This window comes from Hyla sarda, chromosome 5, assembly GCF_029499605.1.
Source record: "Hyla sarda isolate aHylSar1 chromosome 5, aHylSar1.hap1, whole genome shotgun sequence".
Taxonomy (NCBI): Eukaryota; Metazoa; Chordata; class Amphibia; order Anura; family Hylidae; genus Hyla; species Hyla sarda.
The window spans coordinates 196,851,672-196,877,978 of NC_079193.1; the positions used below are offsets into that span (position 1 = coordinate 196,851,672).

The 26,307-nt window shown below is 39.8% G+C and overlaps 1 protein-coding gene across 3 annotated transcripts in view; it reads right to left on the minus strand.

Annotated features, from left to right (window-relative positions):
- Positions 1–26,307, minus strand: part of CDH12 (cadherin 12) — an 863,358-nt gene that overhangs the window by 680,088 nt on the left and 156,963 nt on the right. The gene's annotated exons all lie outside the window — the stretch shown is intronic.

The window sequence follows — 26,307 nt, forward strand, 5'->3', positions numbered from 1 at the left end:
CCAGCATACAAAATGACTGTTGTCTCAGATTTTTCCCAGCTTGCAATGTGGCCGAGACCTGACTCACTAGTCAGCTGATGACAGGGAGCCTGTCTGCTTCAATGGGTGGAGTGATCGCTTGGTAGGAGAGATGAGAGCTCAATCTGCAACTAATGCAACAGCTGTAGGCACCCTGATTGAAAACCCCAGGTCTTTTGTTTCAATGGGTGGGGTAGCAGATGTGTGGGAGGGAGGAAAATGGAATTGTGGGATTTGTAGTCAAAAAAGAAAAGTCAAACAGGAAATACAAGTTCACAAAAAGCTAGCCACAGTGTTATGGTAATCTCACAACATAGCCATTTAGCCCCAAGGACAAGCGCGGATCCTTCCTAAGCATGACCATTACTGTCTGCCAGGTACGTACTAAAATCACCTTATGGTGGATAACCCGTTTAACAATAATGGTAGGTGACTAACCAGGACTGGGGCCATCCATATCCAACAGACACCACAGGACAATGTCACCTCAAGCCGTTTTATAAAATCTTTGAAAACAATTATGTTTTTTTTATATATTAAAAACATACTTATAAAGAAATTTAGATTCCCCAGTACATAACATGGTTGTCCGTAAAAGCACCAGAAATCTTTTGTCTTCATGTAATATAACAGTGTATGGAATGCTAAAGTTCCAAGCACATGGTCATTGGGTATAATTGCATTGTATCATGAGATCTAATTTATCAAAGCACTAGAGGTTTCTATACACACACCTGTTAGCACTGAGGTACATGTGTGCATTGTCATGTAGTTGCTTAAGTAAAGTTATGACTTAGCAGCTGGGATTTTGACATTTTTCATTGCTCTTCTACTTGGCAACAGATGTCTGGAGGATTTGCACAGATGCTTCCCAAAATGCTGGTATAGTGATGTCATGTAATTGGTCAGAGTTGAATATAATTACTAGTGTTGCTCACGAATATTCAAAATTCAAATTTTAATCGCGAATATTGCGAATACAGCACTATATATTCGCAATTACGCAATTTTTGCAATTTTCTTTGTTCACAGTACACATCACCGTGATGTCTAGTGGTACGCCCCCCGCACCTGATAGCTTTGGCTCTCGCTCCCCGCACCTCCAGCTATTGACTTGCCGTCTGCTGTATGGACCTGTGGAATAAAGCATCGTTTTGCAAATACTTCTCAGTGGGTGAGTGCAGCTTTTTTCAAGTCATCATGTTTTACACATCACAGTGATCACTGCATCCCTCTCTGCTCTTTGCATATGCGCATATTCGACAATATTGAGCCCTCCCTTTTTTAATGGTATAGGGAACTAATGGGCTAGTGCAGTGGTCTCCAATCTGCGGACCTCCAGATATTGCAAAATTACAACTCCAGCATGCCCGGACAGCCAATGGCGCCATGCACGCCGTACCGTCATCCAATAGGAGGGGCGTGCGTCGTGACGTGATGGCGGCGACGGAGAGCGATGATCCTCGGGAAGCAGAGACGTCCAGAGCAGCGGGGACACTCCTGGGACGCGGTAACAGCGATGGAGGGCAACATCCAGGGCAGTGGTGACGAGCAGTGACGGGTCCGGGGACAGGTGAGTGTTACGTCCTATACTTTACATTGCACGGATCCCTCAACATATGATGGTTTCAACAAACGATGGTTCGTTTGGAACGGATTACCATTGTATGTTGGGGGACCACTGTATTTGGTGGCTTTTGTGCAGGTGAGTAAATTCTTCATGTTTCAAAATTGATAGAAATTATACCTTTGCAAAAAGGCTGCAAATAATAGTTAGGATAGCGTAAAGAAACAGTCAGATTAATCAAAAAGAAAATAGACCTGGAAGGTTTTATATTGCGCTGCCATACTTGATCTTATCCCGGGCTTTGGTAAAAAATTTAAAATATGAATAAAGTACACCATATTGTATAATGTTAAATGTCCATTTGCTTGTCTGCACTGTTTGTAAGCTGACATCTCATAGTCCTGTTCTAGTACACCTGTATAGCATGCCACAGGTCTGACAAATAAACTTGGTTTACCATTAAGAAAACAGACTACCTTCCAATACACGGGTCAGCCAGGCTGTAGGACTGCTACAGGCAGCTGTATAAATCACTTTTATATAAATAGAAAGTTAAAAAATTCTCAGTGCAGCACATTATATTTTCATGTGTCATTTTCTTATGGGAGATGCCCTTTGGTCAACCAATGACTATTTGTCAGTGTTGACTAGTTTTGCCAGAAGACTCTATATGGTGTACAAGCCCTGCTTGATTACCAATTACACCTAGCTGCCCTCCGTGCTCTGTAATCTCTGCTATTGTGTTAACCTCAGCTTTACCTTTTAGATTTTGTGTACAGTACTGTTGATTTCTTTTTTTTATATTTCATATTGTTCCCCTCCATTCCAACTTAAGACAATATAGCTATTTTATAACAAAGTCTGGGTTATAAGCATCATATTGATAAACTAATAGGATATGATTATTTAATATTCCCTTTGAAAAATGTCAAATCCTGTTACTTTAATGTAAATGTAATCCCCTACGTGCATCATAACTTAAAGACTGAACACAAAAGCATATTATACCACTATTACTGCAATTTCTTCTTTTATTATTATTAATATAATACTATAAATTGCAGTAACAATAATAATAATAATTTAGTAGTTATAGTAGTAGTAGTAATACAGTCTTATCCAAAAGTTTAGGCACCCCTGACACTTTCCATGATTTTTAGTTTTAAATAATTGGGAGTTTGGATCAGCAATTAAAATTTTAGCTATCAAGTAAAAGTAATATTTTAGTAGTGACATTAGGTTTATTTGATGAACAGAAAATGTACAATCTGCCTCAAAAAAGCAGACTAGATCATAAATGTTGGCACCCAAACAGAAATATCACTTCAATATTTAGTTGAGCCTCCGTTAGCAGAAATAACGGCCTCTAGACATTTCCTATAGCCTATAATGAGTATCTAGATTCTCGATGAAGGGATTTTGGATCAGTTCTCCTTCCATCTCCAGTTCAGTTACGTTTGATGGTTGTTGAGCATGGACAGTCCGCTTCAAACCACACCACAGATTTTTAATCATATTCAGGTCTGGGGACTGGGGCGGCAATTCTAGAACATTGTACTTGTTCTTCTGCATTAAATGCCAGAGTAGATTTCGAACAGTGTTTTGGGTCGTTGTCCTTTTGAAATATTCAGTCCTGGCATAATTTCAACTTTGTGATTCTGCTACATTATTGTGAAGTATCTGCTCATATTGAGTGGAATCCATTTGACCCTCAACTTTAACAAGAATCCCAGTATTGGCACTGGCCACACAGCCCCACAGCATGATGGAACCTCCACCAAATTTTACTGTGGGTAGCCGTTGTCTTGGAACGCTGTGTTCTTTTAATGCCATGCATAACACCCCTTGTTATTACCAAATAGTCTCATTTTCTGTTCATCCAATAAGCCTAATTTAAGTACTGAAATATTACTGTGTCTTTCATATATTTGATAGCTAACAATTAAATTGCTGTTCTAAACACCCGATTAGAAATCAAAATTTTTTGCATAAGACTGTAGTAGTAGTAGTAGTGCTTTTAATCTCAGCTTGTTACCCATATACAAATACACTTGGGAGTCAGAAATCTTGCTAATTGATAGTGGATCAAATACTTATTTCATTAAGTTAAATACTAGAAAAAAGTCCAAGAGAGCAGCACTCGCAGGGTAGGTGCAATGGTGATAGGGTGCGTTCAGTTGCTGCAGAGCCAGGCACAAATATCTCAAATTAGTAAACAAAAGGCAACCGCAATCCCATAAGATGCAAAAAGTTAGGTCTTTATTCACACAAGCGTGAAGGTGGCGACGTTTCAGCTAGCTCACCTAGCCATTATCAAGCAATACAATGAGCAAACTTGTGAGTATATATGGCCGCACAGGGCCAATCAATTAGTGACGTCATATTACAACAATAAAGTGAAAACAGTACATCAAGCATAAAAAAACCGTGATTCATATACAGTAAGTGTATTAATAGGGCCTCCAAGTTAAATACTAGAGATGGGCAAATTTTTTCAAAAATTCGATTCGGCCGATTCGCCAAATTATCCGAAAAAATTTGGTTTGATCCGAATATGTTTGCGGCAAATTTCTATTAAAAACAGCTATTTCCAGGCTACAGAGAGCCTCAATAGGGGTGTAATACACTTTGCCTTGCCATAACACAGAGAGGGAGTGTGCTGGGGTAGTAAAAATATACTTTATTCAGTATGACATGCAGATTACAGGTGTCGCTATTAGAATCACTGTCGCAGAGGGGCACAATGTCTGCATGTGGCAGCAGGGTTATGGTCACAATTGTTGCTTGCAGTCTTTGATTGGAGAGTGCTTCCTGTGATGATCTCAATAAGCAGATTATGAAATGACTTCTAAACTCTCCCTGCCTGCCTTCAGTGATGCAGGCTTGAGGTCAATTTATTTCCCCTGTACTGATCTGTATTGTCAGTAACGCTGATTAGTGACCACACAGTGCCTGCTCTTTCTAACCAGAACAAATGCGGGCTTGAGGTGAATGGATTAGCCGCTGTAAAGATCTGTATTGTCAGTAAATACTTTCTGAAATGATAAAATTATGGTGAAAGTTTTTCCCTATTATTTGAACAATAAAAACTCAGATCGCTAGTTGGGTTTTTTGGCAAAAATTTGACCATGATCAATAAAATCAGGAAATCAGCATGGAAAATTTTATATGCATCCAAAATTTTAAGTTGTGTTTATCCAGCCTAAGACTGAAAACTTTTTTTTCTTAAAATGAAGCTACATAAGGGCTTATTTCTTGCCAGAGTTACATTTCTAATTAACAGAACTTTAGGGTCTGATTCTCTGATTATTCCATCTTTGGGAGGAGAGATGTACCTTAAAACAGGTATGGCATGGGATTGTGTGAGATATAGAACATAATCATTTTATTGTTTGCACCCTTGCAGATACAGGATACAAATTATGTGTCATTGTTAAAGGGGTTATCAACCTTAAGGTGATTTTAGTACGTACCTGGCAGACAGTAATGGACATGCTTAGGAAGCATCTGCACTTGTCTTGGGGCTAAATGGCTATGTTACGATATTACCATAACACTGTGGCTAGCTTTTTTTGAACTTGAATTTCCTGTTTGACTTTTCTTTTTTTTTACTACAAATCCCACAATTTAATCTTCCTCCCTCCCACACATCAGCCACCCCGCCTATTTAAACATAAATGAGCTGCATCCATTCAAATGACCTGTGGTTTTCAATCAGGGTGCCTACAGCTGTTGCATTAGTTGGAGATTGATTTCTCTCCCACCAAGCGATCCCTCCACCCATTGAAGCAGACAGACTCCCTGTCATCAGCTGACTAATGAGTCAGTCTCTGCTGCATTGCAACCTGGGAAAAATCGGAGACAACAGTCATTTTGTATGCTGTTACAAATAAATATTGGGGTGAAAATCACAGAAGAATTGTGAGAAAACCGTCACACACAAGTACAGACACTATATTATGAACTACACTAACTTTACAGCCCGTGTAGCATAGTCATATAGAAAAAAAATCCTGGAATACCCCTTTAAAGCTATTTTACATAATAAATCATTTTTTTTCTTTTTTTTAATACAAATTTTATTCCTAAACATAAACCATTCAGATGCCAAAGTTGTTCTTAACTGTGGCATGCTAAATGTTAGACATGGATTTGAAGGTTACATTTAAGTCTGCTGCCAATAGAAGTTGGAACAGTGAAATAAAGCACATTGGTGGCTCATAATAATAAAAGATGTATGTACACTTATTAAAGGAGATTTATCCTCTATTTGTAGGGGAAAGGGTTTATAAGTTAAATTTTTTTTTTGGGGGGGGTCCGACTACTGGGACCCCCCATGATCTCCTGCACAGGCCCTCTACTCTTCCAGGTAATGGGGTGTGCCGAACCCCACACAAAGCGGTGGCTGACATGCCCCTCCATGTATCTCTAAGGGAGAGCCATCTCCGGCTCTCCCATAGAGATATGTCAAAAGGCATTTTTGCGGTGGGGGGGGCAATACTCCCGAGGAGAGCAGAGAGCCCATGCAGTAGTTGAAGGGGAAGGGGGGGGGGGTCCCTGCGGATAGGGGATAAGATTTTAAGAATAATATTTCTCCTTAAAAGGGTTAATTAGTTAATTAGGTTGTCAATTTTCAATTGAAATTGGCTGTTTAGTACAAAGTAGTCTAGTGTAAAGTAGTTGACTTTATAGCTAAGATGGTTAATTTGGGTTGCTAAATCACCACAGAGGCAGATCATGTGGCTACTGTTATGCTCTTAGAGGACCCTTTTGATGACAAGACTAGCTTTCCTGATGGACTAAAACTAATTAATGTTCAGGGTAGAAGATTTTTTTATTTCTCTATAAAAAATAACTGCAAAAAAGTCTGAACATAAAAGTTTTCTAAAGAGAATAAAAAAAGCTGAAGTAACTTTCTAAGCCAATTACGTCAACTGTAAGCAACAAATCTGCAGTCCCTGATTGAAAATAGTAACATGGAAAGGATGTTGAATGAAAACATCACAGGAAGCAAGAGTTAGTACTTGCCTTTTACCATTAACCTCTGCTGACTGGAATCACATTAAGCCTCTTTATTGCATATCAACCACAGTACAATGTTCGATAGTTTAAAACATTTATCTTGATTGGAAAAAAAAGTGTAGAACATTAAAGTAACATAGCAAAACAGACTGAAAAGCTCCGTTATATCCAACCTATATTAACATTTAATCAGATAAGATCCTTATTCTCTATATACAGTGATATAATTGCTTCCTGGAAAAGTCAAACAGAAACCTCAGCTAAATGTTTTCCTGTTATAAGGCTAAGACGTGCACAACCTCCGTCAATTTGGCAACATTTTCCATATAACTTACAATGTATACACAATGCACTAATCTTTGAGTGTCTATATTAATACAACAATATTGACACAAAACACTATAAACATTCTATATAGTCTATGTTCATAACACTTCTGGAAAATATGTTTAGTTTGGCCATTTTAAGAAAAGTTACACAACTATATCCCTATGTAATAAAAATGTAAAAGTATGTAGGGTGTATAGTTGCATTAACCTCTTAAGGACACAGCCCAAGTGTTTTTGTTTTTTCCTCCTCTAGGGCTGTCAATTTTGCCATTTTTGGCTTTTTTTGTGTGTGTTTGAGTGCACTTAACACTAAAAATGACATGCTATCACTATTCTATGGGTCAATATGATTAAAACGACTTGCATGTTTGCATGGCTTCTTCTAATATTATACTGCTTTAACCCCTTGGGGACGGAGCCCATTATAACCCTAAGGACGGGAGCATTTTTTGCAAATCTGACCACTGTCACTTTAAGCATTAATAACTCTGTGATGCTTTTACTTATAAATTTGATTCCGAGATTGTTTTTTCGTGACATATTCTACTTTATGGCAGTGGTAAATTTTTGTCGATAATTGCATCATTTCTTGGTGAAAAATTCCAAAATTTGATGAAAAATTTGAAAATTTTGCATTTTTCTAACTTTGAAGCTCTCTGCTTCTAAGAAAATAGACATTCCAAATAAATTATATATTGATTCACAAATACAATATGTCTACTTTATGTTTGCATCATAAAGTTGAGATGTTTTTACTTTTGGAGGACACCAGAGGGCTTCAAAGTTCAGCAGCAATTTTCCAATGTTTCACAAAATTTTCAAAATCGAAATTTTTCAGGGACCAGTTCAGGTTTGAAGTGGATTTGAAGGGCCTTCCTATTAGAAATACCCCACAAATGACCCAATTATAAAAACTGCACCCCTCAAAGTATCCAAAATGACATTCAGTAACTTTGGTAACCCTTTAGGTGTTTCACAGGAATAGCAGCAAAGTGAAGGAGAAAATTCAAAATCTTCATTTTTTACACTCGCATGTTCTTGTAGACCCAGTTTTTGAATTTTTACAAGTGGTAATAGGAGAAAAAGCCTCCAAAAATGTGTAACCCAATTTCTCTCAAGTAAGTAAATACCTCATATGTGTATGTCAAGTGTTCGGCGGGCGCAGTAGAGGGCTCAGAAGGGAAGGAGCAACAATGGGATTTTGGAGAGTGAATTTTGCTGGTTTTTGGGGGGAATGTCACATGTAGGAAGCCCCTATGGTGCCAGAACAGCAGAAAACCCCACATAGCATACCATTTTGGAAACTACACCCCTCAAGGCACGTAACAAGGGGTCCAGTGAGCCTTAACACCAACCAGGTGTTTGACGACTTTTCATTAAAATTGGATGTGTAAATGAAAAAAAAATTTTTTCACTAAAATGCAGTTTCTTCCCCAAATTTACCATTTTTACAAAGGGTTATGGCAGAGAATGCCCCACAAAATTTGTAACCCCATCTCTTCTGAGTATGGAAATACCCCATGTTAGGACGTAAAATGCTCTGTGGGCGAAATACAATGCTCAGAAGAGGAGGAGCGCCATTGAGCTTTTGGAAAGAGAATTCGTTTGGAATGGTAGTCAGGGGCCATGTGCGTTTACAAAGCCCCCTGTGGTGCCAGAACAGTGGACCCCCCACATGTGACCCTATTTTGGAAACTACACCCCTCACAGAATTTAATAAGGGGTGCAGTGAGTATTTACACCCCACTGGCATTTAACAGATCTTTGGAACAGTGGACTATGCAAATGAAAAATAAAATTTTTCATTTTCACGGACCACTGTTCCAAAAATCTGTCAGACACATGTGGGGCGTAAATGCTCACTGTACCCCTTATTACATTACACGAGGGGTGTAGTTTCCAAAATGGGGTCACATGTGGGGGGGGTCCATTGTTCTGGCACTATGGGGGCTTTGTAAACTCATGTGGCCTTCAATTTCGGACACATTTTCTCTTCAAAATCCCAATGGCGCTCCTTCTCTTCTGAGCATTGTAGTGTGCCCGCCGAGCACTTTACATCCACATATGGGGTATGTTCTTACTCAGAGGAAATGGGGTTACAAATTTTGGGGGGCTTTTTTCCTATTTTCCCTTGTGAAAATGAAAAATTTAAGGTAACACCAGTATTTTAGTGAAAACATTATTTTTTTCATTTTCCCATCCAACTTTAATGAAAATTTGTCAAACACCTGTGGGGTGTAAATGCTCACTATAGCCCTTGTTACGTTCCGTGGGGGGTGTAGTTTCCAAAATGGGGTCACATGTGGGTATTTATGTTTTTGCGTCTATGTCAGAACCACTGTAAAATCAGCCACCCCTGTGCAAATCACGAATTTAGGCCTCAAATATACATGGTGCACTCTCACTCCTGACCCTTGTTGTGCACCCGCAGAGCGTTTTACGCCCACATATGGGGTAATTCCGTAATCAGGAGAAATTGCGTTACTAATAATTTTTTTTTTCCTTTTACTGCTTGTGAAAATAAAAAGTATGGGGCAACACCAGCATGTTAGTGTAAACAGGCTGGTGTAACCCCCAACTTTTCCTTTTCATAAGGGGTAAAAGGAGAAAAAGCCCTCCAAAATTTGTAGTGCAATTTCTCCCGATTACGGAAATACCCCTAAACTGTTTCCTTGAAATACGACAGGGCTCTGAAGTGAGAGAGCACCATGCGCATTTGAGGACTAAATTAGGAATTGCATAGGGGTGGACATAGGGGTATTCTACGCCAGTGATTCCCAAACAGGGTGCCTCCAGCTGTTGCTTAACTCCTAGAATGCCTGGACAGTCAGTGGCTGTCCAGAAATGCTGGGAGTTGTTGTTTTGCAACAGCTGGAGGCTCCGTTTTGGAAACCCTGCCGTACAATACGTTTTTCATTTTTATTGGGGGGGACAGTGTAAGGGGTGTATATGTAGTGTTTTACTCTTTATTATGTGGTAGTGTAGTGTAGTGTAGTGTTTTTAGGGTACATTCGCACTGACGTGTTAAGGTGAGTTTCCAGCTAGGAGTTTGCGCTGTGGCAAAAAATTTGTCGCAGACCAAAAGATGAAGCAGGAAACTTACTGTAAACCTGCCCGTGTGAATGTACCCTGTACGTTCACATGGGGGGACAAACCTCCAGCTGTTTCAAAACCACAACTCCCAGCATGCACTGACAGTGCATGCTGGGAGTTGTACTTTTGCAACAGCTGGAGGCACACTGGTTGGAAAACCTTCAGTTAGGTTCTGTTACCTAACAGTATTTTCCGACCAGTGTGCCTCCAGCTGTTGCAAAACTACAACTCCCAGCATGTACTGACATACCGTGCATGCTGGGAGTTGTACTTTTGCAACAGCTGGAGGCACACTGGTTGGGAAACCTTTAGTTAGGTTCTGTTACCTAACAGTATTTTCCAACCAGTGTGCCTCCAGCTGTTGCAAAACTACAGCTCCCAGCATGTACTAATCACCGAAGGGCATGCTGGGAGATGTAGTTATGCAACAGCTGGAGGTTACGCAACTACAACTCCCAGCATGCCGAGGCAGCTGTTTGCTCTTTCAGCATGCTGGGATTTGCAGTTTTGCAACATCTGGAGGGCTACAGTTTATAGACCACTGCCCAGTGATTTCCAAACTGTGACCCTTCAGATGTTGCAAAACTACAGATCCCAGCATGTCCAGACAGCAAAGAGCTGTTTGAGCATGCTAGGAGTTGTAGTTTTGCAAGATCTGGAGGGATACAGTTTAGAGACCACAGTGGTCTCAAACTGCACCCCTCCAGCTGTTGCAAAACTACATATTCCAGCATGCCCAAACAGCAAACAGCTGTCTGGGCATGCTGGGAGTTGAAGTTTTGGAACATCTGGAGGGCTACAGTCTCAGACTGTAGCCCTCCAGATGTTGCTAGGCAACTTACCGGCTTCCGTAGGATCCAGGGAGCCGTCCTTCTGCCGCATGCCACACGCCGCCTGCGCCGATCTCCGTCGCCGCCCGCCGATCACCATCACCCGCAGCCTCCGGAAGGTTAAGTGGACCTTTGGCGTTCGGTCCCCGTCGTTTTAACCGTCCTGCCCCGCCTATTGTGGGAGGGCAGGACGGGGAAAACGAAAGTAAACCCCTCCGCCCCTGATCTGCTATTGGTGGTCGCGTCTAGACCACCAATAGCAGAGATAGGAGGGGTGGCACCCCTGCCACCTCACTCCTATCGCTGTAGGGGGATCGTAGTTGTCTTAGACAACCGCAATCCCCCTTCTATTCCGGGTCAACGGGGCACCATAGATCCGTCATGACCCGGAATCGGCGCAAATTGCAATTGTGAACTCACTTGTGATTTGCGCCATTCGCTGACATGGGGGGGTCTAATGACCCCCCTGGGCATTTGCACGGGGTGCCTGCTGATAGATATGAGCAGTTACAACGGCCCGATCCCCGCCCGGCGCGCGGCGGGGACCAAAATTCCCACGGGCGTATGGATACGCCCTTCATCCTTAAGTACCAGGACGTAAGGGCGTAAGCATACGCCCTTCGTCCCCAACAGGTTAAAAAAAAAAAGTCAAAAACAAATTAATTATGTTTATTCCCTTCCCTCCCCAGGACATATGGATACATCCTAGGAAGGCGGGGTGGATGTGGATTGTGACATCATCCTGCTCCAGCATTGTGCGGTCCGTACCTGCCTCCATGCTGTCCGGTCTTCTCTGGTTTGGTAGGTTAGAGCAACAGTGCACAGATAACGCTTATCAATCTTGTGCAATAGCACAGCATTAACGAATGTTAAGAATTTTTGGTCACTTCATATAGCAGAAAAATTAAAAAAACAATGATCATAAAGTCCCATCAAAACAAAAATGGTTTAGTTAAAAACTGCAGATCAGAGTCCTAATGCAGAACCGAATACGGAAAAATTAAACAGTTATAGGGGTCAGAAAAGGACAATTTTATGTATGCTTATATTCTTTAAAAAAAGTTATATCTTTTTTTTACTAGTAAAAAAAAAAAAAAAGAAAAAAATGGGTATCATTGTAATCGTAGGGCCTACAGAATAAATATAATTAGTCATTTTTACCAAAAAGTGCCCTGCATAGAAACAAAACCTGCTAAAAGTTGCATAATGTCTTTTTTTTTTCAGTTTCACCGTACATTTTGCGGTAAAATGGGTGATGTCATTAAAAATTACAATTAGTATTGCAAATAACAAGTCCTATAAATGGAAAGTAGATGGGAAATTTGAATTGGAATTAAGTTATGACTTTTAAAAGGTGAGGAGGAAAAATGCTGTGCCATTAAGGGGTTAAATATGCTGTATTCCATTAAGGGGTTAAATATGCTGTATTCTTACCATTTTAGCGTGTTTTATACCTGGCTGTATAAGAAATAATTTGTAGTGTCGTAATTTTTAATTTTTCTTGGTACCAGTTTTGCTCATATATGAATTTTTGATTACTTAATCTCTTCTGGGATGTGATGTAACCAAAAATTGGGCAATTTTGGACTTTCAGATTGCTTACACTGAATAATGCTATGCTGTGAAATAGCATTTTTCAGTGTTATGGGCGATCTGCTGGGAGAACCTGGTTCAGCAGGCTCTAGCAGCAGAAGTTAATCATAGTCTGGACCCATTCAGAGCAGGTGCGAAGACCTTTGGTGGCAAACAAACCAATCGGATCCCTACATACATGTTGTGAGGGGAACAGTGAGACACTGTCACCATAATTAGTTTTGATATGTAGCAGATAATACAAAATTAAAACAAATATTAATGTATTTCTGTTAAAAAATGTGCATTTATTATCCAGTATTTGGCTGTTATATTTCTGACCACTAGTTCTCATGCAGGTCAGTTTGCAATCCCCAATATGGCCATGTCATTTGGATGTCTGCAGCATGTCATCTGTGTCCCTGCAGAGAGACACACACCTAAGAAGTGTCTGCAGAAGATCTGATTGCACATTTACCTTCTTACGCAGAGACATTCACCCTGCTATAGAGAAATTAAGGAGACATGAGCAGATGCTTTTACCTGGTGAGGACTAGTCAACACAGATAAAAGTAACATGGACAAGATTCTAGTTACCGTGTAACATCCTTATTATTATTTTTAATTTTCCTTGATGGCAAGTATGCTTTAAGTGCCTTGATCACTATTTTTGGAGTAAGGTAGGATAGCCGTTCTCCGTCATTGACGCTGATAGCAGCGGTGACTTACAATATGCACTTTGCTGGTATGCACTTTGATGCTTTCACATTACCTTTATTTTAATGCATTATTGCATTAGTATTCAAGTCCTGGCTGGACTGCAGGTCTGACTGGTGGTCAGGCCGGTATATATAGCTGTAGTACGGGTACAAAAATAAATCTGCATTATAGATGTGTGAAAGGGGCTTATAACTTGCTGAAAAACAGTACACAGAACACCCAGGGTTGAGGCTAAGCATGGTACTGTAGCTCACTCTTTAGTAAGAACCACAGAACCATCAAGTAAAGCATTCAATAATAACCCATTTGTGTATGTGGACTGCATATATTTTACATTCCTTGAACTGTTTTCTAGTTTTTTTAGTGCTTTTTTTAACAGGCTTTATTTAACATTTTGCAAAATAAACAGATAAATAGTACGGAAAAAGAAGTTACAGGTCTATTGGATCAACATGCTGATCAAGAGAGTATTAGTAAAGTGAAGTCCATAAAAATCGAGAGAGTATCTGTGTTCCGATAAATTCCCAATCCAGAAGAAAGTACAAGTGACTCAAACCATCAAGACAATGAAAAAACACACCCACTCACACATTCTTGTACCTTCATCTCCACCCAAAAATCACAACAAAGTACACCATTCAGGACTTTAAAGGGGTAGTCCGGTGAAAAACTTTTTTTTTTTTTAAATCAACTGGTGCCAGAAAGTTAAACAGATTTGTAAATTACTTCTATTTAAAAAATCTTAATCCTTCCAGTACTTATTAGCTGCTGAATACTACAGTGGAAATTCTGTTTAACTTTCTGGCACCAGTTGATTTAAAAAAATAAGTTTTTCACTGGAGTACCCCTTTAAAGGGGTACTCTATTGGAAACATCTTATCCCGTGGGGGTCCCACTGCTGGGGACCCCCCGCAATGTCCAGGCTGGCAGCGGCAGCATCTGGAACACAAAAGCATGCAGCTTCCATGCCTCCCTCCATACACGTGAATAGTTCGCTCCGTGCACTGAATGACAGGAGTGCCGCAGTGGAGATTGCTGGGGTCTGCAGCGGCCGGACACCCGCAATTTAACATCTTATCCCCTATCCTTTGGATAGGGGATAAGTTGCTTCCAGCGGAGCACCCCTTTAAGGATCCGAAAAGAGGAGGACCAGTACACTTAACCTGTTAAGGACATAGGACGTTCTCTAACGTCCCCACTACCTGGGTTTTAATGCCCAAGGACGTTAGAGAACGTCCTGTTGTATTTCCGATCTCTGCCGCGCGCCGGGCAGAGATCGGAACTGGATGCCTGCTGAAATCCTTCAGCAGGCATCCAGGGCAAACGCCGAGGGGGGCCATGTAGGCCCCCCATGTCGGCGATCGCCGCAAATCGCAAGGGAAATCGCCCTTACGATCTGCGGCGATACCGGGCTGATCGGGTCTCTGGGACCCGACCGCCCGGTAATTTCGCATGATCTCGGCTGTCACAGACAGCCAGGACCATGCTGAAGACTAGGAGCGAGGTGGCAAGCCTGCCACCTCCTCCGATCCCCTGCGATCCGTCGGTTAACTAACTGATCAATCGCAAGGGGGGGGGGGGGCGGTTACTTCCTCCCGTCCTGCCCGGCTCCTTGCGATTGGTCGGTTAGTTAACCGACGGATCCGGAGAGGACGGGAGGAAGACCGGAGGACGCGGCGGGGGACGGGGGAGTGCTGGGGCCCGGCCCCGGTACTTACCTCGTCCCTGAAGACCCGGATCCCAGCGAGGAAGATGGCGGCGGCAGCGACAGGTGAGTGGATCTTCAGCCGCGGTCGGGCCCTTTACAGCAATGCACGTCGCCGTAAAGCGACATGCATTGCTGTAATGGGACCCTGTAAACTACAACTCCCAGCATGCCCAGACAGCCCTTGGCATCTGGGCATGCTGGGAGTTGCAGTTTTGCAACATCTGGAGGTCCACAGTTCTGAGACCACTGTGCCCTTCCTGATGTTGCAAAACTACACATCCTCAGCTTGCCCTTACTGTCCAGGCATGCTGGGAGTTGTAGTTCTATAACATCTGGCCCTTCAGATGTTGCAGAACTACAACTCCCAGCATGCCTGGACAGTTTTGGCATACTGGGAGTTGTAGTTTTGCAATATCTGGAAGGGCACAGATTGGGAACCACTGTATTAGTGGTCTGCAAACTGTAGTCCTCCAGATGTTGCAAAACTACAACTCCGAGCATGCTGGGAGTTGTAGTTCGGCAACATCTGGCTCTAAAGATGTTGCGGAACTACTACTCCCAGCATGCCTGAGAATGCTGGGAGTTGTGGTTTTGCAACAACTGGAGGCACACTGGTTGGGAAACATTGTCTGTTTCCTAACTCAGTGTTTCCCAACCGTGTGCCTCCAGCTGTTGCAAAACTATAACTACCAGCATGCACTAATAATCTGTGCATGCTGGGAGTTGTAGTTTTGGAACAGCTGGAGGTCCCCCCCCCTGTGAATGTACAGGGTACATTCACATGGGCAGGGGGCTTACAGTGAGTATCAGGCTGCAAGTTTGCGATGCAGCAAATTTTGCGAGGCAGCTCAAACTCACAGCGGGAAACTCGCTGTAATCCCCCGCCCGTGTGACTGTACCGTAAAAACACTACACTACACTAACACAAAGTAAAATAAAAAGTAAGAAACACTACATATACACATACCCCTACACAGCCCCCCTCCCCTCCCCAATAAAAATGAAAAACGTCTGGTACGCCACTGTTTCCAAAATGGAGCCTCCAGCTGTTGCAAAACAACAACTCCCAGTATTGCCGGACAGCCGTTGACTGTCCAAGCATGCTGGGAGTTTTGCAACAGCTGGAGGCACTCTGTTTGGGAATCACTGGCGTAGAATACCCCTATGTCCACCCCTATGCAAATCCCTAATTCAGGCCTCAAATGCGCATGGCGCTCTTACTTTGGAGCCCTGTCGTGTTTCAAGGCAACAGTTTAGGGTCACATATGGGGTATCGCCGTACTCAGGAGAAATTGTGTTACAAATTTTGGGGGGCTTTTTCTCCTTTAACCCCTTATGTAAAGGTGAAGTTGGGGTCTACAACAGCATGTTAGTGTAAAAAAATATTTTTTTCACACTAACACGCTGGTGTTGCCCTATACTGTTCATTTTGACAAGAGGTAAAAGGGAAAAACGCCCCCCAAAATTTGTAACGCAATTTCTTCTGACTACGGAGATACCCCATAAGTGGGCGCAAAGTGCTCTGGGGGCGCACAACAAAGCCCAGAAGGGAGAGTGCACCATGTACATTTGAGGTGATTTGCACAGGGGTGGCTGATTGTTACAGCGGTTTTGACAAACGCAAAAAAAACTCCACATGTGACCCCATTTCGGAAACTACACCCCTCACGGAATGTAATGAGGGGTGCAGTGAGAATTTACACGCCACTGGTGGCTGACAGATCTTTGGAACAGTGGGCTGTGCAAATTAAAAATTTTGTACAGCCCACTGTTCCAAAGTTCTGACAGACACCAGTGGGGGGTAAATGCTCACTGTACCCCTTGTTACGTTCCTCAAGGGGTCTAGTTTCCAAAATGGTATGCCATGTTGGGGTTATTATGCTGTCCTGGCACCATAGGGGCTTCCTAAATGCAACATGCCCCTCGAGCAAAATTTGCTCTCCAAAAGCCAAATATGACTCCTTCTCTTCTGAGCATTGTAGTTCGCCCTTAGTGCACTTCAGGTCCACTTATGGCATACCTTCATACTCAGAAGAGATGGGGTTACAAATTTTGGGGGGAATTTTCTGCTATTAACCCTTGCAAAAATGTGAAATTTGGGGGGAAACAAACATTTTATTGAAAAAAATATATATATTTTTTTACATATGCAAAAGTCGTTAAACCCCTGTGGGGTATTAAGGCTCACTTTATTCCTTATTAAGTTCCTCAAGGGGTCTAGTTTCCAAAATGGTATGCCATGTGAGGGTTTTTTGCTGTTGTGGCACCATAGGAGCTTCCTAAATGCGACATGCCCCCCGACCAAAATTTGCTCTCCAAAAGCCAAATATGACTCCTCTTCTGAGCATTGTAGTTCGCCCGTAGTGCAATTCAGGTCCACTTAATGGGTACCTTCATACTCAGAAGAGATGGGGTTACAAATTTTGGGGGGTATTTTCTGCTATTAACCCTTGCAAAAATATGAAATTTGGGGGGAAACACACATTTTAGTGAAATTTTTTTCTAATTTTTTTTACATATGCAAAAGTCGTGAAACACCTGTGGGGTATTAAGGTTCACTTTACCCCTTGTTACGTTCCCCAAGGGGTCTAGTTTCCAAAATGGTATGCCATGTGGGGATTTTTTGCGGTTCTGGTACCATAGGGGCTTCCTAAATGCAACATGCCCCCCAAAAACCATTTCAGAAAAACGTACTCTCCAAAATCCCCTTGTCGCTCCTTCGCTTCTGAGCCCTCTACTGCGCCCGCCGAACACTTTTCATGGACATATGAGGTATGTCCTTACTCGAGAGAAATTGGGCTACAAATATAAGTATACATTTTCTCCTTTTACCCCTTGTAAAAATTCAAAAATTGGGTCTACAAGAACATGCGAGTGTAAAAAATGAAGATGGTGAATTTTCTCCTTCACTTTGCTGCTATTCCTGTGAAACACCTAAAGGGTTAAAACGCTGACTGAATGTCATTTTGAATACTTTGGGGGGTGTAGTTTTTATAATGGGGTCATTTGTGGGGTATTTCTAATATGAAGACCCTTCAAATCCACTTCAAACCTGAACTGGTCCCTGAAAAATAGTGAGTTTGAAAATTTTGTGAAAAATTGGAAAATTGCTGCTGAACTTTGAAGCCCTCTGATGTTTTCCAAAAGTAAAAACACGTCAATTTTATGATGTAAACATAAAGTAGACATATTGTATTTGTGAATAAATATTTTTTTTATTTGGAATATCCATTTTCCTTACAAGCAGAGAGCTTCAAAGTTTGAAAAATGAAAATTTTTCAATTTTTTCATCAAATTTTGGAATTTTTCACTAAGAAACGATGCAAGTATCGACAAAATTTTACCAATAACATAAAGTAGAATATGTCACGAAAAAACTATCTCGGAATCAGAATTATAGGTAAAAGCATTCCAGAGTTATTAATGTTTAAAGTGATAGTGGTCAGATGTTCAAAAAACGCTCCGGTCCTAAGGTGTAAAATGGCCTGGTCCTTAAGGGGTTAATGCACCAAGGCTACCAAGGTCATCTAGACAAGCTATGAAGATTAGATTTTTAGAAATTGACAGGATATCTTCATGACATATTATGACATATATAACAGTATATCAAGCAATTTCCAGGTCATTAGAACATTTTTTCTAGCACCATAAAGCAAAAAATACAAAATTATGAATTTGCCTAGGTCCCTGTGACAAATTTCTCAAGAATATCTAAAAGGCATACATGGGGAACTGCTCACAACTAAAACAGTTTAGGGCTTCAAAACATTAATACCTAAATAGAATGAATATACATGTAAAATATCAAATATTTAATGCAAACAATCTCCCAGAATTCCTACCGTGCCATCTGTTTCAGCCCAGATGTGGCTTTATGTGTCACAAGAAATCCTAGTGTCAGAGCAAGTGGTCTGTCCTGGATCTACAGAATTATCCCATCACCTAACACACCCCTCCTGGCAGTCCCCATCCCCATCCAGCTCTACCTGTATGCTGCTGCCCCTATCTCTATGACACAGGATTGTAGTAGCATTTTAGAAGGGAAATAGGAATCAAGATGGCAGCAAACCTATGAATGCTACTTCAACTAAAATAGGCATACACAGGAACCTTTATTCATCTATTTCATAATAGCTTGTGCTGTAATACTGGAATGTTTCTTTAATATATTTTTATTATATTGAATTTTAATCTGATTAAGGGTTTGCTTTTTAACTTTTTTATAGTATGCTTATACACATCGTTCTTTTAGTAGCTAATATATTATGCTGTGTGTGATGTGAGAGGATCCTCCAGTACTAGTCATGAGGGTAGGATAGTTAAACAGTTTTGTAAATTACTTCTTTTAAAAAATCTTAATCCTTTCAGTACTTATGAGCTTCTGAAGTTAAGGTTGTTCTTTTCTGTCTAAGTAATCTCTGATGACACGTGTCTCGGGAAACGCCCAGTTTAGAAGCAAATTCCCATAGCAAACCTCTTCTAAACTGGGCGGTTCCCGAGACACGTGTCATCAGAGATTACTTAGACAGAAAAGAACAACCTAAACTTAAGAAGCTCATAAGTACTGAAAGGATTAAGATTTTTTAATAGAAGTAATTTACAAATCTGTTTAACTTTCTGGAGCCAGTTGATATATAAAAAAAAAGTTTTTTCCTTGATAACCCCTTTAATTGTGTCCATAATTTCCTATACAAACCTGAAATGCTAAAACATACAATTATGAAAAATAGAATAAAGTGGAATATATAACCTGTGAAACTCGTATTTAAAATATAAAAATAGCTACTAAGAAAAAAAGAATATAACACAATATTAGTAGCAACAGAGGAAAATAAAATCCTATAAACTTAGTCTAAGCTTGTCATGCTAATCCCATTAGCCCATGTAGTCTGAGTAGGCATTTGACACTGTAAATGCTCCAATTTTCATATATTTATGGACACTGAAGAAGTTAATACGCATGTTACATCTTTTTTTTAACTATTTCTAGCACGAAGGCTTCAATATACTACCAAGGAACACCGATAAAGACTTGTTTTCCATTTTGACATCCATGAAATACTTCCCTGTTGAATTGAGATAAGGCATGACCCTGAAGCATATATGTTTAGCAGGAACTGGAAAGCGAGAGATATTGGCTCACAAAGCAAACTATTGCTATGAAAACTGGCCCGAAGACCTACAACATTACTTACAAAGATAAGTGTAATCTGCTTGTAACTTCTGAATGAACTGTTACAAAAGTTGAGGGAAGTGTATTGATAAAACTAGCTCATATAAGCTTTATATGTACCATATTTTCAGAGTAAAGGATGCACTGGACTATGTGACACACCCATTTCCAAAAAGTAATTTAAAAATAAATTGGTTACAGTGGTTTATCTTGGTAACATTTTATGTTCTTCTGTATTTTTTTTATATAAAATTAAATAATTAATCATACTCCCTAAAGATAAAATATGCTACTAAATATACTGCAGAAATTCTGAGGAAAGGAAGGACTTAAACTTCTCCTCCCTTATGGATCCACTTCTGGCTTTGGCTCAAGAACTGCAGTGGCAGTATTCCAAAAACTACCAGAAAAAGACCAAGTGGAAACTTAGCCTTACAGTGTGAATTGTAGATGTGTATAACCATTTATTATGGTGCTATAGCGTATCAAGATACATAATGAAAAACTAGCCTTATTAATTTTAAACTTGTGGCCACAAAATTGCAGAATTTTTGGATCCGCAATAATGTGCTCAATGAAAGTCAAAACAGCTCAAATGTGCACATTTTATTTTATTGTTCACAAATGGAGAATTATTTTTTTTACTCAGCAAAAAAGTATCAGGATGTCTGTGATGTTGATTTTCTAATGAGGTGGGGGCGGCTAATTGACCATGGGGCCAGATTTAGGCCTCATTTTAACAAAAAAAAACATGTCTAAAAGTCTGTAAATCTATAGGTCTGAATATTTACGTGAAGACATTAGCAGCATTTACTAGTGAATTGTGAGCTATGTATAATATGTATAATCATTTGTCCCAAGCTCCTTCCCAATAAATGGATACTGACAGCAGTGTCATCCACCCTAACCTAAATAAACAGGTATATAGTGTGGGTGATCCTGTTTCTATCTTTTCTTAGCGGGGAAGAATCAGTGCAATTGTTCAGGAGATATTCAATTTGTTGTTAATATGGTAATTTCCTCTAATCTTCCCTGGAGGGTTGCTGCTGTATGTGCAATGCTTTCTCCCGTTCCCTCTGGCTGATAACCCCCCCCCCTCCCTTTGGCCAATAACTAAGCCCCTTCACTGACCTTCTAAGAAAGAAGGATGGATATTTATGAAGGGTCGGGGCTTTCACCGGTGTCGGCAGGAGAAAACATTGCACATACAGCAGCCGCTGTCTCCAGGGCATTTAAGAAGAAAATACCATATTAGCAACAAGAGGAATATTTTCTGAACAGCTGCACCGGTCTTTACCTGGTAAGAAGAGTTAGAAACAGGGTCACCCACATTATCTACCTGTATATTTAGGTTAGTGTGGGGGATCCTACTGTTAGTTTTATTTTAAAGCAAACCAAAAAAAAAGTCCATCTCTCCTTGTCTCCCTCTCCGTCTCTCTATCTGCTTGCCATAGACACTGTCTAGTAGTATGAGCTGCACATCATCTAGTATTTCCCAGAAAAGATGCCTACAATGCCTTTTATATCATCTTCAATATAAAGAGAAATCATATTGCAATTATCTATCATTTTTTTCCACTGTAGTTTTTGCAATAAAATTGTCCAACACTTATATAACAAGCAACAAACAATTACATTTTCATTCTGACCCTCTATATATACTCTACTAGTGCATCATATTATGATGTGATTTCCTGCTGAGTGAGAAATAAAGAGCTGGTACATTCAGTATTGGACACAGATGAATAAAGGGAACGTGCGACAATGTGTGTACTACAAAAAGAAGAAAAGAAGGAAAAAGGTTTCAAGTGGATTTTTGCTTTAGTATTACTCTTTATCATGCTTACTGATGTTATCAATGAGTTTATATTATTGAGTTCTATTGTTAGGGTTAGTGATGTCCAATCTGGTTGTCTTTTAATTTGCTAATCTTTTGGGCGATTGTTTGTCAATTTATTTATGCTCTGTAGGTTTGTGTAGTTGTACACCAGGAAAATGATCTACCTGTACTGAAAATTAACCTTATATTAACCCTTTAAGGACATTGGATGTAAATGTTTGTCCTGTGCCCTGATATTTAACACACCAGGATGTACATTTATGTTCTGAGCACCATTCTATGAAGCACGTGCAGGAGTTGCGAGTTGCGCTCACTTCATAGACTGTAAGTGACAGCTGCTATCAGTAGCCATGCACTTACAGTCATTGACGGACATCAGAGGGACATCATGTTCGTCATTAATCTCTTAAGTACAGTGATCAATAACTATCACAGCACCAAAGAGCATCAAAAACTGTCCCACTGCCCCATCGGCACCCTCGCTACAGATATGTGGGAGTCCCATCCACTTACATGCCTGCTGCCTAGGCAGACTCCATCAGTAGATTGCCTATGACACTTAGTAATGCTATGCATTAACGACTAAATATTCATCTAATAACTGCATATTTAGAGACTAAGGCTGGGTTCACATATGTCCGGCATCCAGCATAGGTAAACTCAGCCTAGATCTGGACACAACTGATGCCACAACTGATGACAAGTTGTCATCAGTTTTATAGCATCTGTCATCCATTGTTTCTGGATGGTGAACAGGGGAACGCAGCAAGCTGCACTTCCCTGTTCAGTGCCCTCTGGCGTGTCCAACCATCATGCATCAAAATTGAGATGCTGGATGATTGTGAACTGTCCCATTGAAATTAATGGGATCAGTTCTAGCATCAGTTTCCCTCCGGTGCACGCTGGAGGAAAACTATACCGGACGCCTGATATATGTAAACCCAGCCCTAAAAATGGTTAATAAAATAATTTAAAAAATCACATTAAAACATTAAATAAATTAATAACATAATTAAAGACTTTGTTCTTAATACTATTAAATGAAGACCCCCCCTCCTTTTTCCATAAAAATGAAAAAAAAAAAAAACATTTGGTATTGCCACAGAAATGTGTGAACTATTAAAACATAACTTTCATGATCTAGTAGGATGAATGATGTAAACATAAAAAATACCTGAATTGTTGATATTTGGTCACATCATATATCAGAAAAAAATTATAAAAAAGTGATCATCAAAAGTCCCATTAAATCAACAAATAAAAAATAAAAAAAAGATAAAATAAACCAATAAAAATTACAAATTACTGCAAATTAAATTAGCCCTCAAATAGGCCTACATACAAAACACTAAAATAGAGTGGTCAGAAAGGGGAAATTTTAATCACTCTTTTTGGGCAAAAAAAATAAAGTAACTATGGGTATAATTTTAATCATTTTGATCTACAAAATCTAAATAACATGTCAGTTTTACCATAAGGTGCACAGCATAAAAAACAACTCCCCCCCCCCCCCCCCAAATTAGCAAAATTTGGTTGAGCATAAAATAAGCTCTCATATGGCTTTGAGGTTGGAAAATTAAAAAGTTATGTCTCTTAGAAGGCAAGAAAGAGTAAGAAATGCTAATATTAAATTTGGCTGTGTTCTCAAAGTCAAAACCCACTATGTCCTTAAGTGTTTAAAGAGGTTATCCAGAAATAGAAAAACAGTTCCACGTCTGTCTCCAGGTTGTGTGTGGTTTTACAACTTGGCTCCATTCACTTCAATGGAACTGAGCTGCAGAACCACACCCAACCTGGAGACAGACAGGGAACGTTTTTTTAAAAGAAAGGAGTTCTGTTTTTGTATTCCTGGATAACCCCTTTAAGGGGCAAAATTGTAATAAAAAAATGTATAGATTGTGTGATTTTTTTTATTATTATTTGAAACAACAATTGCATCAAACGTAATATGATAAAATACCGAAATATTGTCATACATAGAAAGAGTAGAAATTGAAAATGCCATTTCAAAATTTCTATTGTAAATAAATGTGTGTACAGTATATTGGTACTCTAGAAACTAATTTACGAGCCATTCGTAATTACCTTGCGGGCATGTACTGTGCTTCATCTGCATCTAAAGTATAAATACAGAATTCATGTGGCATATTCAGCTCAGACCTCATGTCTAAAGTCACCAGATTTTCACACATGACATGACATCTAATTTACTATTCACTGCAGGCACCATCAATTAAATCTAACACAGTACATAAAATTTTATGTTACTTTATAGTTATACATTCTATCTCATATTAAAAAGGTGTCTTTGTAATACGCCAAATCCTCACTCTTTGTCTTATCTATGCCATTCATAATATGACACCAAGCCTATTCCTTGTAGAATTATTAAACCGGCTAAACTATACTGCACGGCTGAACATTTAATCATGCCCCATTACCTCCCTGGATGGTTCACTTCATAGAACGTCTGATTTACAATATGTATTTTTTAGAATAGATTGTTTTTCTTAACTTGCCTATAGTAATTAGGAAAGAGATCCTTCAAACTTATAGTAAACATTGCTTCGATGATAAAAATTGATCCGTTCATATGAGATGCTTAAATCATTTTGTGAGCTTGACGCACTGCATGATTTATGGGCTGCATCAGACTGATTTAGTAACTAAACGTCTGCTACTGTCTAGTACTTTGTGAAATGCTTCTTTATAGTTTTTTTTATTGTTTGCTTTGTTTGTTTTTTATTCATCCAAGAAAAGATTTCAGGTATCCACAGGTAAAAAAGAATATATATATATATATATATATATATATATATATATATATATATATATATATATTATTTTTATTTATTTATTTTTTTTACCTACACATGCTACCTGAAAAGAGTAGCAACTATGTTTCCATAAAATATATTACTTTATTAAATGCCAATATCAAAAAAATTCAAACAACGTAACTGATATTAACAAAAACCCTAACCCATAAAAGACATATACCCCAGAAAAATAGCACAGGGAATATACCATGCGATCACACTACTTAGACGGCTATATTATACCACATTCTAATACCAGTAATAATCATCACTAGACCTCACAAAAAGCATAATATACCAAATAAATGTTATATTACAAGTTCATTACCTGAATTGGACATGGTGATTTGTCATATGGGGACCCTTGTGCCTCCTTAACGCCATTTTGTACTGTTAACTACTTCATCAGGAGGTTATTTTTTTTCTACCTCATTTGACCAATATTTAAAGGGATGCTCCACTGGAAAACATTTCTTTATTTATTTTTATCAACTGGTGGCAAAAAGTTAAACAGATTTGTAAATTACTTCTATTTAAAAATCCTAATCCTTCCAGTACTTATCAGCTGCTGTATACTACAGAGGAAGTTCTTTTCTTATTGGACCTCCTTTCTGTCTGACCACAGTGCTCTCTGCTGACACCTCTGTTCATTTTAGGAACTGTCTAGAGTAGGAGCAAATCCCCATAGCAAACCTATCTTGCTCTGGACAGTCCCTGACATGGACAGAGGTGTCAGCAGAGAGCACTGGGATAAGACAGAAAGGAAATTCAAAAAGAAAATAACTTCCTGTGGAGCATACAGCAGCTGATAAGTACTGGAATGATTAAGATTTTTTTAATAGAAGTCATTTACAAATCTGTTTAACTTTATGGCACCAGGTGATCTAAAGAAAAATGTTTTCCAGCAGAGTACCCCTTTAACCCCTTAATGACCACGGACGTAAATGTACATCCTGGTGCGGAGGTACTTAGCGCACCAGGACATACATTTACTTCCTGTGTATGACCGCGAGCATCATACACTGCAGGTCTTGGCTGCTAGCAGCAGCCGGGGACCCGCCGGTTATGGCATTCATCCGCGATCACGAGGATGTCCACCATTAACCCCTCAGATGCCGTAATCAATACAGATCACTGCATCTGTGGCAATCCACATGTTAAAATAGATGATTGGATCACCCGCAGTACTGCTGCGGGGATCTGATCATCTGTAATGGCAGCCGGAGGTCCCCTCACCAGCCTCCGTCCATCTACCGGCGTCTCCTGCTCTGGTCTCAGATTAAGCAAACTAGAGCAGAAGATCACCGATAACACTGATCAGTGCTATGCCCTATGCATATTGCTATTGATAGTCCCCTATGGGGACATAGAAAGTGTAAAAAAAAAGTAGAAAAATTTAAAAATAAAAAAGTGAAAAAAAAGTGAAAAATCCCCTCCCCCAATAAAAACAAAAATTGTCCCTTTTTCCCATTTTACTCCAAAAAAGCGGAACATTTTTTTTATAAACATATTTGGTATTGCCAGGTGTGTAAATGTCCAAACTATCATGATATAATGTTAATGATAAAAATGATAAAAAGTCCAAAAATGCTGCTTTTTTGTCACATTTTATTCCC